At 55.1% G+C, this 7,096-nt stretch overlaps 1 protein-coding gene across 1 annotated transcript in view; it reads right to left on the bottom strand.

The window, feature by feature from the left end:
• The window catches only part of KCNG1 (potassium channel, voltage gated modifier subfamily G, member 1), an 11,281-nt gene extending 7,402 nt beyond the window's left edge, over positions 1-3,879 (bottom strand). The window contains exon 1 of the mRNA XM_005866186.2: positions 3,666-3,879. The gene's annotated coding sequence lies outside the window, so the exon portion shown is untranslated. The remainder of the gene's footprint in view (positions 1-3,665) is intronic.
• Between the last annotated feature and the right edge of the window lie 3,217 nt (positions 3,880-7,096).

Genomic DNA, 7,096 nt, shown 5'->3' with positions numbered 1-7,096 from the left:
CCTATCAGGCTCGGGCGGGACCCCACCCCTGCACGAATTCGTGTACCGGGCCTTTAGTTGCTTTATAAAAGCACCATCCCTCCTCCAAACCCAGTCCCCACGGAAGCACGTGGCACCATCAAAATCCATCAATTCCACATGGAAACTCATTTCCAGTACCTGAGTGTCAATGTGTACCCTGGACACACACACACACACACACACACACACACACACACACACCTGTTCAGATGAGAAACGGTGTTTAATAGGAGTCAGGGTGGGGTTTGGGGAGGAGATCTTTCCTAACAGGAATCCTCCTTCAAAAGTGATGGTTTCGTCACTCATTTACCTTTGGGGAAAGCTAGTTTCACAGGTTGGGTTTGGAAAAACTAGGTTATACCTGTGCTTGAAATAAAAATGATTTGATTTTAGAGTATTGAGAATGCTATTAACTTGACCTAAAATTGGAGTCCATCTCCTCAGGCAAAGCTGCCATAATCCCCCCCTTCCCCGCCCCCCTGCCAAGAGTGACAGGCGTCCCCTTTAGGCACTTCACACCCCGACCATCATCTTCAGCTCTGCTGCTGTATCTTTGCCACCGAAGACAAGAGGAACCCGACATTCTGTTTGGCGAGAATGATGATGACATTCCTCTGGCCCTGCAAGCCCCAGAGGGCTCCTGTGAAACCCACACGCTGTCACCCCCTCTGCTCTTGAGGAATTTCTTCTTCCCGCCCCCAGCGTCCCCTCCAGCCGGAAGCTCCCCCAGTGCGTGTTAACTCCTTTCTTTCTCTCACCACCGGGGTCTGTTGTGAGTTACAGCCTCCGTGTCTGTGTGAAAAGTTATCCTGTCTCAGCAGACGGTTCAGGATGGAGAAGAGGGAGAAGCAAACGTCATTCAGGCCACTCGTCCTCAGAGGGCCACACCTGGCATTTGCTAGCTGAGGAATGGGCACACTTCTCCTCGCTCCCAGTCCAATGGGTGTCGGGGGACGGCTCCACATGCTCCGGACTCTACAGTCCCCAGTGAGGGTCATAAATCCAACAGGCCGCCAAGTCCTGCTTCGGAAAAGTAACGCCACTTCTCACCCAGCCTGACACCCTCACAGAAAACCCGGTCTTTTAAAAGTTCTCTGTTGTGTTGGGTCTGTCACTTCGAGAGCATGATGGACGATAGTGATTTTACCTCTGAGGGCCTATGGATTCCAGCTTGAGGGACAACTTGCTGACCACCCCAAGCTGGGGAAGCAGAAGAGCCCACGGGCTCTGAAATCCGGAGGCCCGGGTTCAAGGCCAGTCACTGTGACTCTGGGCAAGACATGTCTTGCTTCTGAGACTCAGTTTCCTCATCTGTAAAATGGGGATATGAATAGCTCCCGCCTCCTTGAGTTGTGGTGAAGACTAAAGCAAATGACACAGTGACATGATTGTCCCAATGCCGGACATGCAATGGACACCTGCTGTATTATTATAAGCTATGGGGGCGGGGGGGGAAGAGTCTGTCATCTCTCCTTCCACCAGCCAAGGGTGACTCTTTTCTTGACCTGGTCCAGTGGGATTTGAATCCAGCATTGTCTGAGCCTCAGAGCCCATTGCTGGGGGGATGTGGTCTGGTGCTGCCTCTGGGAAAGCCGCCAGGATGCGGAGGGAAATGAAGGAGGCTGCTGCCTTGTGACCCAGGAATCCCACTGTGGGTAGATTTCTCAGATCTGGGTTTACTGGGGTCTTGGCAGACATTGCGGTAATAAATTATTTGCACTCAAATCCTTGACTCAGGATCTACTTCTGGGGAATCAAATATAAGAGAGGAACAAGGTACAAGAATGTGCATCCCATGTTGCGGGTCGTGCTAAGAGGTCCCCTCGTGTCCATCGGGGCGGGGTTGGGGGGATGGACAAGGGAGTCGTGGTAGATGCAGATGGTGGACCCCTGTAGATGGCACAGGAATTGGAAGCAACAAACTAGATGTAGATTTAGCAACACATTTAGGTCTTGGAAACATGGTGCTGAGTGGAAAAAGAAACAGAAGTTTATAGCACTATGCTATTTATGTAAATGAGCACACACACTTTTACATATTTTACAAAGACTCATGTACATGTAGGGATCTATATCACCCACGGGGAGGGTGCCTGGAGGGAGGGAAAGGGGGACAAGCGTGGGGAATGGGGACTGCAAGGAAGGGGCCAGTGAATTATATGGCCCAGCCCAGGCCCAGGATGAAGAGAGAAGTAGACAGAGTGTGGTTAACACAACCCTGGGCTTTAATCCAGGTAAAGAAAAAAAAAAAAGAAAGAAAAAGAAAAATGGAAGCATAAGAGCAACCAAGCCACTGGGTTCTGACTTGGCCTGATGCTCAGTGGAGATGCAGACGTCCCAGCCTCTCCCAGACCTTCGTACCCAGATGCTGGAGGGGAGGCCCAGGAGTGGGCATTTTGACAGGTTCCCTTAGAAAGTCTCACAAATGCTCAGGAGAGAAAGAAAGGATGCCACGAACGTCGAGAGATCCCCCAGGGACTGGGGTGCAAGAGCTGCTCTGAGCTTTGGAGGGGAGCCCCTTGCCCAATCTCTCAATGTCCTTGGGGTTCTGGAAGGCTCTGTGGGCCCTACATTTGGGGAGATTCACTGGAGAAGTGGAAACCCTCTGGTTTGAGAGAAAAAACTGCATTGGGAACGGCCTGATCAACTCCCCGGTGTGAGCCAGCAGGTCCACCGACACTCCCATGCGAGCTCTCCTGTCCTCTTGGGAGGAGGATGTTCACCCGCAATGACTGAGGGCTGAGCACACGTTTCCAAAGACAAATGAGAATTCAAACCGTAAGCAGTTCTGAGTGGCAGCCCCACCATGAGGCTGCTCTGCGGTCAGGGTCTGACTCGGGTAGGGATGCACAGCTTGGTGGGGTAGGAGCAGGGAGCAGGAGGGGACTCCGCCCTTCCATCCTATGCTCATCCTTAGGACAGCTCTCTGTCCCCCTCTTCCGGGGGGGGGGGGGGGGGGGGGCTGCAGACAGACAGACAGAGCGCACGCACATGCTAAACAGTCATGGCGCTATAACAGCAGCAATCTCAGCCTCCCTCACTCGCACAGTAAGTGCCAGGCCCCGTGTAAGAGCCTTAATTCCGTGAGCCACATCCTTCCCTCAGAGGCAGGTGTTACCATTAACTCCCCCACTTTGCAGATGAGGAAACTGAGGCTTTGAGAAGTGACGAAGCCAAAATCAGACTAAGCCTGTGGGACTCCAAACCAGATCCCTCTGACTCTGCATTTCCCTGCCTCCCCGGAGGTGTTCTGGGGTGCGAGCCAGAGGTCCTTTCCCGTGGGGTGCATGTCGCCACCACCTGGGTCTCTCAGCTCTGTTTTCTTCAGACAAACGTTCGGATGGTCTTTAGGGATGCGGAGAAGCAGGCGGGTGCTCGAGGCCGGGGGAAACATCTTTATTCCTATTGTGCACTTGCACAGGAGCAGAGGAAGGAATCAACAAAATGCCTGCGTTTGTCAAATTCCGAGTTGCCATTTTGGCTTCTGGGCAGAAGCCCTCCTGTGGCACCCGCCAGGCGCGAGGGTGGGGTCTCTGGCTCACTCTCTCTAACAGACACTGGTGAGACACGCCCCTATGGTGGGCAGAATAGTGGTCCCCCAAAGACGTCCACATCCTCATCCCCGGAACCTGGGGCTAGGCTACCTTACACGTCGAGAGATTTTGCTGGTGTGATTCAACGCAGGATCTGGAGATGGGGAGAAGATCAGATGGTTTGGGTCGTCTGTGGGCCCTGTGTACTCACGGGGGTCTTTGTAGGAGGGAGGGAGGAGGGTCCGAGTCAGAGTGTGATGACGGAAGCAGAGGTTGGAGTGATGCGGGGCAGGGGCCAAGGATGCAGGCAGCTTCTAGAAGCTGGAAAAGGCAAAGAAATGGATCCTTTCCAGAAGGAGCACAGCCCTGCTGAACCCTTGAAGTTAGCCCAGAGGCCCACTTTGAACTTCTGATCTCCAAACACTGGAAGACAATACATCTGTGTTGCTTTAAGCCACGAAATGGGTGGTAATCTGCAACGGTCATTAACTAACACAGCCTCCAAGGCAACTTCTTAAAAGAAAAGCATTTCTTCCCTGAGCTCCTGAGGTTCCTTCTCACACCACACTTCCCAACCTGTGTCCTTCCCGCATCCCAAGCAGGTGTCAGGGGGCCCATGGCCCTCTCCACGCTGCCCTTCCCCTGCCAGTGCGGCTTCCTCGGCCAGGGTGAGGGCTCCTGGCTGGGATGACTCAGACTTGGGGGATGCCGCATTAATCTCCAATCAAAACGTGAATCAAAATGGATCCAGCCATTAGCCCGGCCCAGGTCCTGGCATGTCGAATCTCTCCGAGAGATGCTGTACCCACGGGGAGAGCTTTCCTAGCTGCCTGCCGTCCATCCTCATCGTAATCCAACCAGGCTGAACCTCGGCCGGCTTCTTTTGAGCTGGGGCCCAAGTTCCTGGGTGGGGGGTATATTTTCTGGGAGCTGGGCTCTTCCCTCCACCCCCCACCTGCCCCCACATGAGTACATATGCCAGAGTCACCTGCCCCCCTCACCCCCCACACCCAGAAAAAGAGACAGAGGCAGCCTCTAGAGCCTCCTCACTCAGCTGCTGCAAAATACCACCAAATGCACATTTGCCTTCCACCAGGAGGTGTTTCGGGGTGCGAGCCAGAAGGCCCTTTCTATTTGTCTCCTTGCTGGGTGAAATTCGGGAACACAGGCGTAAGCAAAGGAGCAGGCTTGGGGACGCAGTGGGGGCCTTGGGACAGCAGGAAGGAGCCACCTGCTTGAATCACCCCTCAGTTCTTTTTCCTTAGCGAGGGTGATGGCTGAAGTCTGTGGGGTAAGCCAGGGTGGGGAGGTGAGGAAGGGAGGAGGGAACAGCATGGGGGTGCCTGCCTGCCCGCCCCGGGAGGCGTGAGGCGCTGGCAGGCGTGAGGCCCCGCAGAGCAGGGGAAAATCCGAGGCACAGCTCAGATCCTATCTGTAGACGTTCACTCTGTGTTCTGATTTTGTTAATCAAACACAGCCGGCTATATAATAAAAATGGCCAACAGTGATTGAGTGCTTGCTGCTAGACCTTCTTGCCTCTCCCTTTCTGTTAATTCTACTTGGAGTGGCTCTTCCAGCCGCCATTTCCCACTCAGGGACTCCATTTCTGGGTTTAATGAGTCAACCAAGAGTGGCTTCCCAGACCTCTATATCTTTCGACAACGGGAAATGTTGACTCTTTATCACATACAAGAAAAGGGATGTGGAGAAAGGCTGGCCCAGTCAAGACACCCTGCAGGGTCCAGAGGGTTAATCCCTTGAATCTCAGGACACAGGTCTCTGTTCTCTTCCCAGGGGCAACTCCCTCACCTCTTGCCAGAGCCCAGTTGTGTGCCTGGTGCAGAGAATTCAAGGTGGTGGTGGGACCCCAGGCGGCTGCAGGGCAGCCTGCGTTCTCAAGCCTCCAGGCAGGAATCCACGCTGTCTTGTTTCCAGCACATTCATGGCTCCCCGTGGGTTTGGAATGTGTCCCACAACAGACATCTTCCTGCTGGAGAGGGCTGGGCTAGGGAATGGCTGCTGAGGGCCATCCCCAGGGGCCATCCTGCCCAAGTTTCCGACACTGCCCCACTCAGCAGGTGCTCTGCAGAGCTCCCAGGAAGAGGGCATAGGGGTCAAGCTCAGGTCCAGCACAGCCTGAGAAGTCCAGACCCTGGCCATGCGCCCCTCCCCCTCCCCTGGCCCGGCAGCGGGGCTGGTCTCCAGCAGCAGCGAGAAACTCCCTGGGGAGGCTGCCCATAGTGGCTCTGACTGCAGTAACATGTGTGGGTATCAAACACGCCCTATGACAAACCTCTGCTCAGATTCACAGAGGCAGGAGCCTCCCCCTATCCCTCCCAGTGTGCAATGAATCAGCTCCCGCTCCCTCCTCTCACTCCCCCTGAACTTATCTCTAGGTGTCAGCAAAGGCGGGGTGGGGGGGTGGGGGGGTGTGTGTCTCTGGGTCTGTCTCATCCACCTGGGTGACTTAGGTGCCTGGCACCCTGCAAGTGCGTAAGAATAGCAAGTGTTTAAGAAAATGCCTGCTGAATGGACAGCTAACTCATGGGCCTCATGGGTGGGAGCCTGCCTTCCTCTGTGATGTTAGATCAGTGTTTCTCAACCCTCCTCCCCATTCCCACCTGCCCCTAAGGAGCCTCTGAAAGACCCTTTCCTTCTACCCTAGAACCTGTTCCAGACTGCCTTCTCCCCTGGGGAATGAACACACTCCATGGCCACGGAAGGGCTCTTCCACAACGTGTCCAGTGACTTTCTGCCCTACACACACGGGGGCTGCTCAGGACAGCCACCCCATAGGCTGGGGGCTCTTCAAGGGAGGGCTGGGTCTTAATTCTCTTTAGCTGTCAGCCGCCCTCCTCCCTATCCGTCCCCACCCCATCCTTCTCCTTCCATGTTCTCTCCCCAGCGCGGGCCTCAGTAACTGTTTGTTAAATGAATGAAATAATAGCTGCTAGGCTCTTGGCAGGGTGAGCTGTGCATAGTAGGTGCTCAGCCAATCTTTGTCCAATCCACGAATGAGTGAATGAACTTTTCTCCCTTCCTTTCTCACTCCAAAACTCCAATCCATCCAGGCTGAGCCCCTCCTGAGTAGGGGGACCCTGAGGCTGAGGCCGTGACCACCCACCTTATCTATCAGATGCTGGAGCCTCAGGTGAAGGGTTGTCTGGGAACCCCCAGCGCCTAGCACACAGTAGGCACTCGTTAGAAGCTTGCCGAGTTAATGAATGACTCAATGAAGCCCACTGGGGGGAAGCCCCATTCCCTGCCTAAGGATGGAGTGAATGAGCGAGTGACAGTCGCCCCATCCACCTCCCCCAACACTCCCTCCTCCCAGGATCCGCAAGGCGGTGAGGCACCTCCGCCTCCTCTAGGATCATCTCCCCCCCTCACCCCCCACCAAGTCACCGCCGTGGAGAAGGTCCCGCACTTCGCACCCTGGTGACCCCCCTCGGGAAAAACACCAGCTGGTCGCGCCCCGTGACCGTGGCGAGCGCGCTCCACGCCCTGCCCCCCGCAGGTGCACCTAGATCCTCCGTCGCCCC

The sequence above is a fragment of the Myotis brandtii genome, unplaced genomic scaffold (assembly GCF_000412655.1).
Source record: "Myotis brandtii unplaced genomic scaffold, ASM41265v1 scaffold225, whole genome shotgun sequence".
NCBI lineage: Eukaryota > Metazoa > Chordata > Mammalia > Chiroptera > Vespertilionidae > Myotis > Myotis brandtii.
This window is presented reverse-complemented; position numbering and strand designations above follow the sequence as displayed.